The 17,625-nt window shown below is 39.6% G+C and overlaps 1 protein-coding gene across 5 annotated transcripts in view; it reads left to right on the top strand.

Moving 5' to 3' along the window:
• LOC101471592 (leucine-rich repeat and fibronectin type-III domain-containing protein 2) overlaps positions 1-17,625 on the top strand; it is a 142,636-nt gene that overhangs the window by 35,049 nt on the left and 89,962 nt on the right. Inside the window, exon 2 of one of the 5 annotated variants that reach the window (XM_012921348.4) lies at positions 10,798-10,970. The exons of the other annotated variants lie outside the window; for them this stretch is intronic. The gene's annotated coding sequence lies outside the window, so the exon portion shown is untranslated. The remainder of the gene's footprint in view (positions 1-10,797; positions 10,971-17,625) is intronic. 5 annotated transcript variants of the gene reach the window in all.

Below are 17,625 nucleotides of genomic sequence, written 5' to 3'. Positions count from 1 at the left end.
TTAAATTAAATTTCCCTGCTCCCAGGTTGTCTAGTGAGGCTAAACAGTGTGGCTGTGGGAAATGTAGCAACAGATGCTGCTCATGTGGGTGGTGTACTTATGGTTTGCCCAATAATCTTACACTTCAGTGAGTGAGAAGTGAGAAGCGTCATGTTGAGTGGGTTTTTAAAGCAACTGCAAGCCGTGAACCTGTGTTTAAATAATCTAGTGTATAATTCAATAAAGTGGCGCTTGTGTGTATTTTAGAATATGTTTATAGCTTTAAGAATTGTTCAGTGCTGATGAATTTTGACTACACAGCTCAAAATTTGTTTAGATTTTTGCTTCGATGCAGCACTATTTGCATTCTCTACTTGAGAAATGATGATGCAGTTTTTTTTCCCTGAGAAACAGACACAAGCCTACATGTCAAATTTGCACCAGTTCTATGACTAAAGGCTCCACCATTCCTCATTTCCCTGGGTGAAATAACTTTAGGTTTCCAGCCAGCCAGGCATATAAACACTGGAATTTGAACTGAGAAAAAAGGTAAAAAGATACAGGGAAGGAGTATCCAGAAGGAGTCTCATGTTAAGGGCAATCACATCTTGGCTTAGTTGGTTTTAGCTGCTTTTCAAAGAAAGCTGTCAAGGGAGAAAACAGACAATACAGCTAAAGGCAAAAAGCAACCGGGCCCACAGTATAATGTCATTACATGCTCATGATTGATTTATGTTGCTAGGCTTTCTTTTCATTATTGGTTCAAGTTAATCTCGCAATAATTTTTTTCTGGCAGACAATGCAATTTAATCTTATTATTACTATGCTCACAGTTTGCCAGAAGGTAAAAGGACACATTTCATTGTTTCTACCTTGACCTTATCTACCATATCAAAGAACACATATTCTTTCATAAACTCTTTTAATTAAATTCCTCTCAATAGTCGTTACTCATTTGTAGGTGATGCACATGTGATCACTAATGTAATTGGAATACAGCCATCTATCCATTTTCTCAACCTCTCATCCTAGCCCAGATGTCATAAGAAACGAGGCAGGGTCGTCAGTCATCATGGGGGTAGAACGGAGACACAGCCATTCATGCTCACATCTATGTCTAATTTGGAATCGCCAGTGATTCTATGTATAGCAATAGGAATTCTCCAGAGATTTTCCAACAATGCATTCCACAGTAAATCTACAAATGTCAACTAAAACCCATTAATATGTGTGCAAATTACACCCGTCTAGATTTAAGATACTTATAAGTCATTGTTAAATTATGTTAAATGTTACCAAATGTTATGCTCAAACACAGAATTTTCTAGCTTTTGAAAAGTTGGTGGACGAGAAATGTCAGTGGATCATAATTAAGTCTCCATCCTCTGGGATACAAAATTTCATACCATGTCAGCTAATACATTTTGCTGGAAGAGTCTCCTACACACCAGACTTATCGATACAGCCATAGCCAGATATGAAAATGAAGTATATACCTATGTAGAATAATTTCAGCTACTCCCTTATTCCACTGGATCGTCTCCTAAGGTGCAAAGCTACATGGTACAACTAAAATTTATTGTGCATTTAGTGTCAGTGATATAATATTGTTACATTCTCAACATATGGAATAGATCAGCAGGGTTTCCTGCTCATGGCAGATTGTTATTCAGGTCATGCCAGCTGAGATCAAAGGTTGCAGAGCCAATATGTTCTTACTGCAGTGTGTTCATTCCAGTTTCTGGTGTACGGGATTCTCTGTCTTTGGGCTTCCTTGAAAATGTGGATATTTAAGAAGCATTATGTGGTTGTGCTTAGTAAAGGACGAAGAAATTGTGGTGTGGGTGTGTTAAGTACCTGCTGCACTCCTGGTTATGAACAGTTTAGGATGGTAGTGAAATGTACCTGAGCTTCTTAGTGTTGAAGTAAATTAACTGATTAGCTAAGCACTACTGAGATAGGCTAACATGTATTGTACACATAGAAAGCGTGTCAGAGAGCATGGGACTTAACCTAGATTTAACACGCAGGGGTTACAAATTTGAAATACAGTAACAGAGAAAACACACCACGAGCAGAATCCTGTATGGGATGAATTGCATTCCATTGCAAGCTAGTTTCAAATGAGAGAACCTATTATAACCGCATTGTACTGTATTATTCCTAATGCGCTGAATTAGGGCATAGTGCTGCATGCTGGCATTAAAGCTAGAATTATGCACATATTTAGTCTTTTATTCAGCAATAAAATTTGGAGATTGTTCTCCAAAAAATGTCCCACATCAGCCCTGGTTAGCAGTACAGTTCTGCTATAGATTAAACATGTGGTAGGTGTACAGTAAAGGAGCCTTTGTGCTTTTTCTCTCTCAGGTGCTATTTTGCTTCAGGCTTTATCAAAGCATGTTTCTGTTGCTGATAAGCAAACCACAGCAAAAGCTAACAGCTGCCTTGGGACACTGTAGCTACATTAGCCATAGCAGATTTCCAACCTTTACAGATGCTAATGCTCTGCCTCAAGGGAATAAGCCAAGAAGCTGACAACTGTACACAACTGAGGAAAGGAAATAATACGCTGCATGACATGATATGCATGAAGTGCAGGGCAGTGGTTTGCGTTAGCTTCTTTAATAGGGCTACCTTGTATTTCTGGTCTAGGGAAACAAAACAATTCAGTTTGAATCTGATTGTCTCTAAGAGTAGCTGTGTATATGGACCTAAACTAATAAGCTACTTAGCACAAGGAACCTAATAACAACCATGACATAATTATGTGCAGCAAAACACTAATGTGTGAAACAACAGACAAGCACATGGTGTAGCTCATGTAGCTATCGGCTCCCTAATTGTCTGTGTTAGCCTCTGTTGAGCAGCTGGAGGGACACAGTGTCCCATATGATGGAAAAACAAAGCACTGACCCTTGGAACCCCAGCTGGAGTTACTCCGTAACATTCTCCATCCACGGAAAGAAATATCAGATTGCAGCTGACCTCAGTCCTGCTGCTCGAAATCCCAATGCCGCCATAAGAGGCTTTACTACAGGCTAGAGGCGGGTGAATAGGGATAATTTAATGAAACATTAGACAAGTGCACTCCACAGTCCTTTAACAAATTGCTTCTCTGACTGCCAAGCTTGGCTCAATTTGGGTTGCCTGAAGGAAGAGCCGAGTTAAAAGAGCAAAGAAAAGAGAAGAATGAGCAGTTATTCACCTGCAGCATTTGGGGGGGGGGGGGACTTCAGATATGATGGTTCCTCAAAACAATTGAAATATTGGAGATGAAGCTGTGCTGTCATGCCGCCCTTAGAAATACTACTAGTGGATTTCAGAATTTTCTGCAGGATGGATTAAGTGTGATGGCAGGCTGTTGACTTCTGACCAGGAAAAGCAGAAGGCAGCACTTTCCCCGATCCACAGCCACCTATGGGCATAAACAGGTGGCTGCCGGGGTACTGGCAACGCTTATTGCCAGGGTAGGCGAGTAAACAGTGGCCTTGTTAAGATGCTGGCACAGCCCAGGAAAGCATTTTTTGTGGTGTCACAAAGTGGATTCACCGCCCATGGCTTCTTTGCGCTACATATTATTCTTAAGCTTAGGATTTAAAGGTAGCCCCTGAGTAAAGCCTTGAATTAGCTTAATGGGAAGGATCAGGCACGTGACTCAAACCTCACGTGCAGAGATAGTCACAAACAGCCATCTAAAACCAATATGATGATTGATTTTGTTTTGCTGGGAGAATGAATTATGCCCATGCATGTGTCTCTGTATTTCGGGTGGATTTGGAAGTGTGTGCGAGGCATATGGATCCCTGATGTCTCAATAATGAGGGCAGAGAAAGGCTCACAGACATAAAAATGTTTTTTGGCTGTACTCTTTTCTTGTGGGTGCATACGCTTTAAGATGTAACATTGTTCATCACATTGTTAGACTCTCCCACATACATTTATGTAAAGACACACAAACCCAAGACTGCCAAAGGGAAATGAAGAAACACTTTTTTATTGGTTGGGTTTCGCTTCACAGCATTGCATTCATCAAGCTAACATAAGCAAAGAGTGAAGTTTAAAACTGCTGCTGTTTTGCTTATGCTTAAGCAAATATGTATCTGGAAATGTTTTGGTCTAGCCTGACTACATTTTTTCAGGGTTTTTAAAGGAAAAATCAAGAAAATGCTATTAAACCATTTATTACCAAGTTTTTCTGGTAATTTACATTGTATAATAATTGTTGGCATCAAGATCAAAGATCATGCTTTTTTCATTGAACCTGTTTGAAAGACTTTCATTTATGCACAGAGCTGCTAGAGGTTACTTTGCTTCAAACATAACGACGGGTCAAACAAAAGATTGCAGAAAACAACAAAGAGGAGGACAGTTTCATTGAAAGAACAAATGGAAGCCGAGTACAGATTCATTGGACAGTATTGTTTGGTTCAAGATTCCCTGTAATTTAAAGTTTTATTAGTAGTGTGCAGACCATTTTCCTTTAAATGACATAATAAGTAATACAGCTACATTAACAGGTTTGTAATCTGGGTGACATGATCCCTTTTCAACCAACCTTTATCATAGTAAAGCTCATTCATTTGAAATGAAATGCAGTAAACAGTACGAAGAACTATAATCAGATCACTCAAGATATTTTCTTAATACTTTGCATTAATTCAAAGTATTTTGTGTTACCATGCAATACAGTGTATTCCTCTAATCCATAGAAAGCCGAATTAGAAATATGCAGCAGATGCTGTTTCTGCCAAAGCTCATTGAGACGTACTTTGACACATCAGCTTACACTGGATGTAACACCAGCTAATGCAGGGTTTGTGCGTGTGCAGCGAACTGGCATTGTTGAGTGTTAGATTAATGCTGTGCTGCTGTGTATTGTCTAGGAAGTTAATACTGAAGTTTTTTACATGGTATGTTCTCCAGATTAAATTCTTTATTTTTTTTAAATAGAAGGTGATAGCATAATAATAATAATAATAATAATAACAATAAGAATAAGAATAATAAGAATAATAAGAAGAAACAATGAATTAAATATTGTCAAATTTTATACTGTTAGTATTCAGCTGGCAGCTACTACAGTTTTCAGCATTTAGTTGACTAAATGCTGAATTTCTGTGAAACTAAGCCTAAATAAAGGCAGAGGAAAAGGAGCAGCAAGCTGCTGTATCCATAGTATCATATATTCAGCTGATGCTGTGAGCTATAGGCACATCTATAGCTTCAATCATAAAAGCTTGTGAAAGAAGTAAAAAGAGCGCATTCATCATGTAAGGTGTCACTTTTTCCTTGTCTCTCATTACTGTCGTATCTCTAGTATGTTTCTAGTTGTTTCTCTTATGTCAGTGTGCTGTTCAGTGTGCTGTAACTGGATTGGGCAAAGAAGGATAACTGCTGCATTTTTGCCACAGCACAATTGATAGTCAGAAGTTGCCAATGAAATAAACCGATGGCACCGTATCACTTAATCTCAGCAGTATTATGGGAAACCACATCATGCTGATATAAGCTGTCACATATGATAAAATTTACAGCATATATTTCACAACAGAGCTCTGCTGTCATGCACATTTATTTAAATATTTACATATTTATTCTGAGTGGTCCCTTATTGTGTGATATCAGAAATGCTAACTGAATCTAATCGCTGCTTTGGATGACATAGCTGCCATTCTAGGTTGCAAAGAAAACTGTGAGGTGTTTTTCTGTGCAGTGAAGCCATTTAAATGGGTTCTTTGACCTCAGCTCACAGTCATCCTGAAAAAATCGGTTTCTTTCCTTTTCACGCTCTTTATTTTGCAGTGGTTTTTTCCACTGTGCATTGTGACTGGAGTTTCTTGTGACTCCTTATTCTGTGTCATTTCATGGCAGCAATAGATCACAGAAGAGAAGGAAACAACTGGGCTGATTTTTGTTTACCCAACACAAGACATTTGTATTTCCTCTTCAGTGAAAGAGGGAGAGCTGGGTGAGGAAAGGTTCTCGTTTGTAATAGACTCTGACCCATAAGGACACCACCACTAGCATTAAGGAAAGACTTGGCTATTGGTCCAGATCAAGAATTGCAAATCAAGTTCTTTCCAGCCTTAAGCTTATGACACGACATGCCAAAATATCTCAGCTTAGACTTATAATAAGAAAAAAATCTCAGTAAAGGCATTAGGAAAAGCTTGCATCCCTGAGATCTGTCTGTACACTCATAAGCACTTTGCACAGATCTGTGGTATGCAGGATCTAAATGAGTCCACAGGCTTTTTCTCAGGTAATGCTGACAAGCAGAACAATCACATTAAACTCTGCATGCGTCATTAAAATATCCATTGCTGGCTCTGTAGACAAGTATTAAGATCTCTCTATGGCAGGAGTTTGGGAAATTTACCTTTGATCAGGAAATATCCAGAAAGGCAGTACATAAGTAGGATTCATGCTTAATAATCAAAAGGGGCAGCGGTCTGTTTCTATTTCATTTTAAATCTTTGCTTTAGATTTTTTTTCCTTGTTCTTTTCATTTTTGAGGGATTAAACCTTTCACAGATGTTTTACCATGTCCAGTCACAGTCTTGGAAGGTTGCCCATTGTAGCAGCTTTGTTTCAGCGCATTCACAGATATATTTCGACGTCAGAGGCCGGGATTAGTTTCTTTACACATGAGGGCAGAATGTCGCAGCCACAGTGTGGTCTGTTAGATTGTGTTAGATTATAACGTCACAGTGAGCAGAACGAGAAAATATAAACTGTAAAAATGACTGCCGTGTTCTCGAGCATTGAGCTGGACCCAGTGCATGCTGGTTTATTAAGACTATAACTTGCTAGCATTTAGCAAATTGACTGTGGAAGCCTTAGTAGGCTTTAAAGTACTAATGAGATCATCCAACAGTGCCTTAAGAACACCTCCACCCGCTGCAGGATGTAACAAGTAATTAGCTTTCCATATGAAATATTAACATGCATTTTTTTTTCTTGTAGGTCTCCTCATTTACCCAAAAAGCAGGAGAGCACTACATTAGTGTGACCAAGATCTTTATCTTTAAACCTCCATCCTCATTTGTACAATTTATTTTATCAAGTTCTTCAAGCTGTAGTGATATAAAAGATATTTGGCTTAGAAATGCAGAGATGTGTTTGAAGTGTATTAAGCATTACATCACAACTGGTCTATAAGGTCTATAAGCTATATGGTTAATAATTCTAAATAAAAGAATAAGGTTAAATATCAAAGAGGCAAACTGCAATTAGGAGATATGCTCTGACGCAAAATAACCAAAGTTTATAAAGTGCAACTTTAAAAGTTTATTAATAACCTAAATGTGTGAGGAGAAAAAGAATTGTGGCATTGCTTTGTGGCATTCTTAGCCAACTTTTTTCCTAATAAAGTTGAAGAACTATCTCCTAAAAAGAAGTGGCTCCAAAAAGGTAGTTCAATGACAGAGCAATAGACTGGAAAATATGATATATATTCCTGTTCTCAACTCTTCCTCATTTAAGCCTTCTTGTTCCAGTAGTCCACTTCTATTCAGTGTATACAAGATCACAGGACCCTAAAAGCTTTCATCAGGAACTCAATGAGACGTGGCAAACAATACCAAATGCCAGCTTTAAGCTAATTGTACAATTTACCATCAAGTGCGGGATCTACCAAGGAAAGGCCCTGTCCCCGTTGCAGAGGGAGTGGCTGGCATCCAGAAATCCTACCAGTGGCTGGACAAAGGTGGACTGAAAGACAGCGCAGAGGCACTAATCATGGCAGCACAGGAACAAGCTCTCAGCACAAGATTGATAGAGGCTGGGGTCTATCACACCAGGCAAGACCCTGGGTGCAGGCTGTGTAAAGATGCCCCTGAGACAATCCAGCACATAACAGCAGGGTACAAGATGATAGCAGGCAAGGCATACATGGAACGCCATAACCAAGTGGCTGACATAGTGTACAGGCACATCAAAATGGGAGATGTCTAGGGTAGTTGAGAATGACCAAACTAAGATCCCGTGGAACTTCCAGATACAGACAGATAAACTGGTGATGGCCATTAAACCGGACATAGTAGTGGTGGACAAGTAGAGGAAGACGTCTGTAGTGATAGATGTAGCTATACCGACTGATAGCGACATCAGGAAGAAGGAACACGAGAAGCTTAAGAAATACGAAAGGCTGAGAAAAGAACTCAAGAAAATGTGGGTGTGGGTGAAGGCAATAGTGGAGGGAGGAAGACGACAAAGTGGACAAAAAAAAGATCTGAGATCTCTGTCCAGTAGAAAGCAGTCGCAGGAAAAGCAAAGACACAGTGTATGACCTTCAAGCTCTGGTAGACGACCCGAATTGAAGGATAAAGACCGCCTCTCACAGCGAGAGGAGAATTTTTATATATTATAATATATTAAAAAGCTTCCTCTCGCAGTGACAGATTTCTGCCCATAAGCACATGTCATAAAAATGGACCGAGGTTTAAATTTAAACTCGTGGTGTTTTTTTTTTTCTTTCTTTAAAAAAAACCCCGAAATAAATATTATTATTTTTAGGTTGAAACCATTAGGCTAAAGTTAGTTTTAAGGTTTAAAACAGTCAAGCTAAGGTTAAAGGTGGAAAAGTTAAGCTAACAGTACAGAAATGTTAGAAAGATGAACCAAATGGCAAACAGAACAAACCTACTATGATTTAAAGCTAACAGGCTGTGTTTGTGTTTTGAGTGTTAGTCATTTTCTACTGCATTCATCATTTAGATGTTTGTGAACTTTATATCTAATTACAGGCAGAGTGTTTATGTTAAAATTAATGCACTGAAGTAGTTATTCAGTCTGTTTGGGAGTGTCTTCTGACAACTGGGATGATTTTTTGTGTTCAGATAGATATGGATTTAAATATTAGAGCATTAACCCGACAACTCTAAAGGTTTCAGCCAAAGATTTACAGTTTCCACTCAGAGTCAATACGTGGTGTTTATGCGGCTCGCTGGATATCTGCTGGACAATGATACATTATAGTGACTTTAGAAGGGCACTTGAAGAAATGAGACTTCAAAGAAGCAACTGAGATAGCAGCTGCCCAATCAGATCTCACTTTGGCAGGATAATAGCATTCAGGTCCCTGGAGGCAGAAATGAGGATGTGTCATAAATTATGAATTTCCATGAGAACAGATATGGATGGTGGTGTCATGCAATAATTGGCACAGCACTTAGCTCCAAGAGAAGCTGGCTGGTGGCTGAGTGATGTACGCCGCGGGCACCTGCCTGGAAAACATGTTGAAGTGATTTGCAAAGTCAGCATGTCGCAAAGAAGCGTCCTTTATTACCATGTTGACCCAAGGCTGTATGATGGGGCCACACAGTAGGGAACAACAGTAGGTTCAAGGTTAGAAGAAAACTGTGCCTATGGTGTGAACCTGGAATTGAAACTATACCCACACATCTTACCCAGCAGTGCAACTCTAAGTTCAGGCATGACGTAGTCAGGTAAAATGAGAAAAGTGATAAGCTAAAATGTACGTGTGTGTGTGAGTTTTAAATAATAAACCACACTGATTTCCAGTCAATGATAAGCGATCAGTAAACACTATCTTCATTAGAAAGATCTAAGCTATACCAAAACAACTTCACATTTTTCAGCAAAGAAACAATGCAGTGCATAACAAAGCATTTCAAAACACGCGTTCTTTAATTATATGCAGTCTTTGCAGATGGAAAGTTTGTGTGAAGGAAGGGGAAAATGGTAAAGCAATGTACAAGCTTACAAAGCATAAGAAGGTAAAATGCAATCTGAACCCAAACTGTACTTCTACGTACATAAAATCAGATCTCCCTCTGATTCTGCAACGACAAAATACCAGCATAAACTAGTAAAAAACACAAGTATATGCCGACCCCAGCCAAGTAGTCAAAGGTTGCTACAGCTGGCAAGACTTTTCTGTGAAGTGTTCCTTGACCTGGATTTCACCAACTTTGCTGTCAGTGTGTTAGAGCGCTCAAACACTAATAGAAAGACCTTGTTTCCTCATTAGGATAGAGATCTGTGCCAGTGTTTGGAGCAGTAGTCTAAATTTAACTGGTAATTATGTAACATCTCAGGGTGTGTTGTGGAGTAACACAAGTATTATTACTTCAAAGACTAAATAAGCAACATGACCCATAAATTTAAAAAAAGGAATGGATAATGTGGAATGCATTACTTTTTGAGTAATCCACAACAAACCTTATTATTAGACCAGTTGAACTGTTTTTAATTGATAGCTCAAGTAAAAACACTTTAAGGCAGCCACTATGCAAAGATCGTAGAGAGGTCCAGTCTTAGGTCAATGTCTTAATGAAACTTAAAGAGGTAGTTTAAACACAGTTCACATTTTACAGGTATCTGATTTTCTTATGAATTAATTTTGATAGACTGTGTGTGCTTAGATCCTGATCTGATCATTATTAGAGCCACTCTTTAAAGATTAGAAAGGTGAGCCTCATGATCGCAGCAGTTGTGTTGGGAACATTGATTTTTAAAATTGTGATGACGCTATGCTTATTTTATGCATTTCCCCCCTAAAATGTAACAAATAAATTGTCTAAAAACAAAACACCAGTCATAAAGAAATCTTGTCATGTATCTTACTAGATATAATAAATCCAGAAACAAGCAGCAAATATAGAGGCAGGTTTCAAAATTATGCTGGCCCCCAAAACAACAGAGCAAACTCCAGACCTCGGCTATAGGTTTCTAGGGCCACTCGTCTCTCTTCTTCTAAATAAACAGGATTAGAAGCCACACAAATGTCCAAGATCAGTGCCATTTCTCATCCCATCCTGCTCCCTGTCTCTCCGCATTGTTTTCCTGCAGGTGAAAAAGTGAACGGATGAGGTGGAGGACACACACATGCACGCACGCACGCACACACACACAGACACACACACACACAGACAAGCACACACACAAACGTCACCTTGCAACATTCATCCGTGGGAGGAAGAGAACAACTTTGGATTGTTTGTTGCCCGCGGGAGGAATTCAAGGTCAGTGCATAGTGCGTTCACACACGAACTCACAGAGTCTGACTTGAGAACAAATAAACAGAAGGACAGTCTTCCTTTCTGTTGCTGCTTGACTATAATCATAAGCTTAATAGATAAATAATAGAGTTTTATATCGGTATTTATTGACAGTTCATTTCATCCTTGCATTCTTTCACCAGTTTTTTTTTTTTAATCCTTTTCACGTAAGCTTCCATCTTTGGTCATCCCTTTTTAACCCCCCCCCCCCCCCAGACACACACACACACACACACACACTCTTCCTTCCTTCCTTTTCTTGATCTTGCAAGTCTTACTTCCCTCTTTCTTTTTTCTCTCTTCATTTCTTACTTCCTTACTCATCTCTGCTTGGCTCTGAATTTTATCCCCTCCTTCCTCTCTCTCACATAGTTACATAGTTCCCCGCTTTCTTTTTCATTTTGCTTCTGCTGTCCTTCCTTCTGTCCTTTATCCCCCCTTAACATTTCTTATATCTAAAGAAAACCACAAGTCAACACACCAAACAAACATTAGGCTGTCCAAGGATTTTTTTTCCCTATGAAGTCCACATACTGGGAAGAATTTGGATTTTAATTGCTTCCCCATAGATCCCTGCCTCACCAAGGAACTGGGTTAATTGCATAAGAAGACAGAGGCATTTTAATTGAATGCTGCCAGCCACAGTAACTCCAGCAAAGCCGTGTCGCAGGTTATTTGGCTACAGCTATGGAAATAAAGATGATATCCAGCTGTTTTCTGGGAATGACGACGCCAGTTTCAAAAAGCTTTTAAAGTGTCATTCCTGCAAAGACATCCTGACAGGATCTTGTTTACTGTGTCTATTTAGCAGTTCAATGTTGTAAGTGAGCTACACCTACAAAGGTTGCTTTAAGGTTAAATATAGTACAAAAACTTTACTTACTACTAAGTTTTCAAAGCCTTCACTTCATCTCAATCTAACATTGCTTCCTCTAACCGATTCCCATGGGGGAAGGGATTTGATATCCCTAAGCAGCAATGTATGAATCTATCCACTTCAAATTAACATGGTGTTTTTGCCAGGGTCTTAAGGGTGGATTGAAGTGAAATAAGATTAGTTCATCATGCTCATCTATTTGTTATAATCATGCCCCAAAAGTGTTGAAAACAAGCAAGCACTAAGGTTTCATGTCGACCACACAGTGGCATTAGTTGTGCACTTATTAGTTAACTTATAGTCCTCAGGCTGATCTCACAGCTGCATTATTAACCAAGAAACTGTTAAATGTCAGGATGATAAACTAATGCACTCAATGTGTGGAAGTCAAACGTTTTTATTCCCATTTTATTCCCAATTTATATTGTGGGATTTTAGCCAGTCATTAGTAAGAACAGACAAGGATTTCACACAATACCTGATCATCCCTCCTCAGCCCCTCAGTTTATATCTAGCCTTCTTTCTCCCTCCTTCTTTCTTTTCCTTGAATTTCCCTCCCCTGCCTTGTTCTTTCTTCTTTCGGCCTTCTCTGCTTGATTCTGTTTTATCAAGCTCTACTTCCTTTAGTTCTCTTATTCCTTGATTCCCTGATTGGTTTTATTGTTCCCTTCCTCACCCCCTGATTATTTTTTTCTGCTCCCAGCCTCCCTCCTGTCATTTCTTCCTTATTTTTATTTTACTTCCTATATTCAAAAGACCTAAATTTGAATCAAAACTACTTCTAGATGCTAATAGAGGCTTGGAATAAATATCATGTACTGTATGTATACAAATTATAACAGGGTCAAATATACGCAGAACGCAGTCAGCTCTGCATGTGGCACTGGGCAAAACAACAGATTGATTTCATTAAATGAGTCTTGTGTAAATGCACTCTCCTATATTAGTACCTAATACAGAAATGGTATGGTGCAACTAAAAAAAGAGGCAGATTTAAATCAGCGAATTACAAAGTATGCAGTTGTCTGTTTTATCAAATAGGTTAAGTCTTTCAGTTTAACCAGTCTGTAGGATGTAGTATTAAACATGGAGAATATCAGAACAGTTTGCTTTAAAAAAAAAAAATAACTGAAGTGAGTCAGTTTCTGAACACTGTGTCATTCATTCATCTACTCACGCCATCTGCCCAGTCTGACTAACAAAAGAAGGTCTGGATCTGCCACATGTTTTTTATTGACATTACAAAAGAAAATGATGTGGAAAAAATGTGTGTAAATTGCTACATCTGACATACTCTACATCTATAATTAGACTACAGACATTTGAATGATCAAGAGTGAAAACTGCTTTGATATTGTTTATTTTTCTTGTAAAGTCAAGCCTTTCCTTTGTGACTTTTAAGGGTTCAAAGCTTTTCCCTTCTGCCTTTTTTTAAGTTTCTTCCTTACTCATCAGTCTGACATTGAATCTTTTGTCAGTTTCATATTTTTGTTCTCCCCATAATTTTCTCAGTTTCTACCTTACTTCTTGGTAACTGTAGACAGCTGTCATGGATTCAATGATACCTTTAGATGAGGTTAGGGCCATACACTAACAAACTCCTTCTGACCGATACCTGCCACAGAATCTGTGTAAAATATTCCAACAAGTTACGTCACTAGCTGAGGAAAATAATACCTGTTTTATAGGTTTAGAATCTCAGGGCACTGTGAAGGACAAGGAGGGTCAGCCGGAAACAAAGGGAGACTGTAAATTGTGTTTCGCTGCCAGGGAACATTATGGTGAGCCTATAGTTTGACAACACTAGTTTTAGACCTTATAGGAAGTTTACAGAGTTGTTTACACACATATGTAATCGGCACCTACACTAATGGACAAATAAAGCAGGGTTGTGTGTTGTGCAGCATACAAACTGCTGATATTCTTCACTGATTTGAATCGGTGTTGAGCTACAGTCACTGTAAAACATGGAAAATTTTAACCAGCAACCATTGCTCATTAACTTAAACTCTTTAACCTCCTACTGTATTTCAATAAGAAGAGATCCTTAGAGGGAATTTAACATGATTTATTGATATACTGAATTCAATTATGCTATTTGGCGATTAGATTCCAATGGACATCATAGCAGTGGCAGGAATTAGGGCCGGATGAGTGACTTGCATTAGTTGGGGATGGAGACAAGGTGGGTCGCATGGTTGAGTCTACAAGGAAGAATGAAATATGAGCAGTGCAATTTAAAGAACCTAGAGTGGAGGCTGATTGGCTTTAAGAAAGTGGGCAGAAAGATGATTACCCCCAAGCACATTTGAACCCCAATGTCCAATTTGTTTGAGGAGTGTTGCTGTGTTCCACGCTCAGGCATGATTAAGCATGGCAATGAAAGAGGTGGGCCGATTGTGACTCAGTTGGACCTGAGCATAGTGTGTAGTGTGATCGTTAAGTCCCCCTCATCACTTAACTCCAGCAGTTCCTCAACAGCAGCTAATATTATAAAAATCACTGTGTTAGACAATTAAATTAGGACTCTTTTCATCCTGCCCTTCTTGCAGCATGCGACAAGATGTAATAGGTGTTAATCACTACACGAATTAGAAATCTATACAAAAACTTCAGTGCAACAATGGTAAATAAGACAGAATATCAATAATGTTAGCCAATCAGTGTTCTGGAACTCATTGGGTGAATGGAAATAGTCATTCTGTCCCATTATTCCAGTCTAATTGATATGTTAAAAGTCAATCAGCTCTTTCCATAGTGCACCTACCTCTCAACCTCCACACACTTCCTATTCCATAATCTGAATTTTGATAATAGCTAAGGGAATATTGATTTGATCTTTATAAATTATATAGATTAAGAGAAATGTTGCTCTTTGTGAACTGGTTGTAGTTAGAGCTATTTGAGTTGAAGGTTGTTTATAATCTTTTACTAATAATCAATTAACATGCCAAGTGTTTTCAGGAAATATCAACATGTTTCCATGGCTATCGAGTGATTAAAAGTATTGAAACAAGGACTTAGTGAGTTTTTGGATGACTTCAAGGACATAGATGGTGACTCTGTGTTAGGGAGCTTTTTGATTATGCTTCAAATGTTATGTTACACATATTTCACCAGACACAGTTTTCTGTAGAAACAGGAAGCTGACCCTGTGACTCTGTGTTCATTTACCGCAAGAGACCAGTACAGTACGTGGACAAGAAACAGGGTAACTATGTGCGAATGCTGTTTGTTGATTACAGTTCAGCGTTTAACACAATAGTGCCCTGCAGACTGTTCACAAAGCTGAGGGATCTGGGACTTAACAGCCGTCTGTGTGCATGGGTGTTGGACTTCCTCACTGGCAGAACTCAGGTGGTGAGGGTGGGCAGGTGCTTCTCCAACAGCATCACCATCAACACAGGAGCACCTCAGGGATGTGTCCTCTCGCCACTGCTCTACTCCCTCTACACTTCAGACTGTGTGGCCACCCATGGCTCCAACATCATTGTGAAGTTTGCTGACGACACAGTGGTGTTGGGTGCCATCTCCAACAACGATGAGGCGGCCTACATGGATGAAGTGAAGAATCTGGCATCGTGGTGCCAGGACAACCACCTCCAGCTGAACGTCAGCAAGACCAAGGAGCTGGTGGTGGACTTCAGAAGGGGTCAGCACAGAGACTACAAGCCCATCATCATCAATGGAGCTCCAGTGGAGAGGGTGCAGTCCTTCAAGTATCTTGGTGTCCACATCTCCTCAGACCTGACATGGGCTGCCCACATTCAGGTCCAGACCAAAAAGGCTAGGCAGCGCCTGTATCACCTACGACAACTGAGGAAGTTCAGGGTCTCTCCAAAGATCCTCAGGATTTTCTATACAGGCGCTGTGGAGAGCATCCTCACACAGAACATGACATCGTGGTTTGGGAACAGCTGTGTGAAGGACCAAAAAGCTCTCCAGAGAGTGATCCGTACAGCAGAACGCTGCTGCAGGATTGCTCTCCCCCCGCTTCAGAACACCTACACCAGGAGATGCCGGACTAGAGCAGCGCAGATACTGAAGGACCCGTCCCATCCTGGCAACAAACTGTTCCAATTTCTGCAATCTGGTAGAAGGTTCCGCATCTTCCAGGCAAGGACAGAGAGACTCAAGAGGAGCTTCTATCCCCAAGCCATCCATGCCCTAAACACACACACCCGCCCTCTCACATCATCTATAATTGACTGGAGAAAGGACTCTCTTCCAGACACTCTAAACCAAGGCACAATGTACATTTCAATTCCTTTAATTTTAAATATGTTTATATTGTCTATCCTGTAAAATAGTCAGATGTCTATTCATATTAATGTACAGAATTCACCTGCTTGCTGCTACTACTGCACATTCACCCAGTGTATATACTATATGTATGTATATATATATATATATAATGTTCTTCCTCTACACCCCCCCCAATTTTTGCACATGTCGAGGAGCGTGTCAGGCTACATTTCACTGTGTGTTATACTTGGATAACTATGCATGTGACAAATAAAGAACCTTGAACCTTGAACCTACAGAAATACATATCCGCAGAAGTTGACTTGCATTATATTATTCTTAGAAATTGACTTGCAACACACATACTTTGTGACACACACACACACACAGCTTACACACAGCTTACACACAGACAGCATCAGGACCTGCGTAACAGGAAATGTGATTATATTTGCATATTGACGATGTAACCTATAAAAATAAACGAATACTGCAGTTGGGTGTGATTTGCTCTGAGCTTTTCACCCGTGCAGCACGTTAACCTACACAAGTGTCTCAGTGTTGATTATTCACCTGACTGTTTGTTAACTGTAAATCTCTGACACTCTGGTTTACTGAAGTTTAAATGGAAAAACTGTTTGTTTTGTAGCTTAGAGTATTTCTCTTTTTATTGCTTGGTGAGTTTCCCTTTTGAAATAGCCTTGCAGAAAATATTGGATCATTTTGTGTATTGATAACTGTCAGGTTTATATAGTGAATTGTCATTTATGCTTGGAAATATTTACTCATATATGCTTAGAATTTTATAATTAGTTGTAGATTGATAGAGGTTTGAGCCATAGCAGTCTGTGGAGACTCTGTGTGCCTCCCAGAGCACTCTGGCATGCACACACAACTTAAGGTCAGGAGAAAGGTTATATCTGCTCTTACTGATTTATGGTATAGGAGGACACCTACTCTGTATCTGGTTAAGTATAAGAGCCTTTTGTTCAGATGGACCGCTAGACTCCGGGCACCAGCTTTGGGGACTCTTCACAGGGTCACATCGACCCCCCCCCCCCACACACACACACACACACACACACACACACACACACACACACACACACACACACCTACACGACACACAGACAAGGTATTCTTTGTCCCCATGTATACCTATGTAAGACATCATGTGTTAATGAACCTATACATACTCATGTAACCTCAATAAAGAGCAGTGTTACGGGGGGAGCCGACGAGAGCAACATAAAGAACTTTGCCTACTCGTGTCTTGCTTTGCTGTGCAATTGAATTGTCTTGAACATTCCAGTGAATAGGTTTATGTTACAAACCTATCAATAACCCTGTCACCAAAAAAGGAAGAAAAAAGTATATCCTGGCCAAATCAAGTGGCAGCTTCTGGGGCTGAAAAATGAAACCTAGCCATTTTGATTGACGGGTGCACCAGCAGGCTAGTGTAGCTGATAATCGTCTGCTAAGCTTGACTGCCACTAA

Source organism: Maylandia zebra, linkage group LG19, assembly GCF_041146795.1.
Source record: "Maylandia zebra isolate NMK-2024a linkage group LG19, Mzebra_GT3a, whole genome shotgun sequence".
NCBI lineage: Eukaryota > Metazoa > Chordata > Actinopteri > Cichliformes > Cichlidae > Maylandia > Maylandia zebra.
The sequence above is the reverse complement of the archived record's forward strand: the minus strand, read 5'-3'. Positions and strand labels throughout refer to the sequence as shown.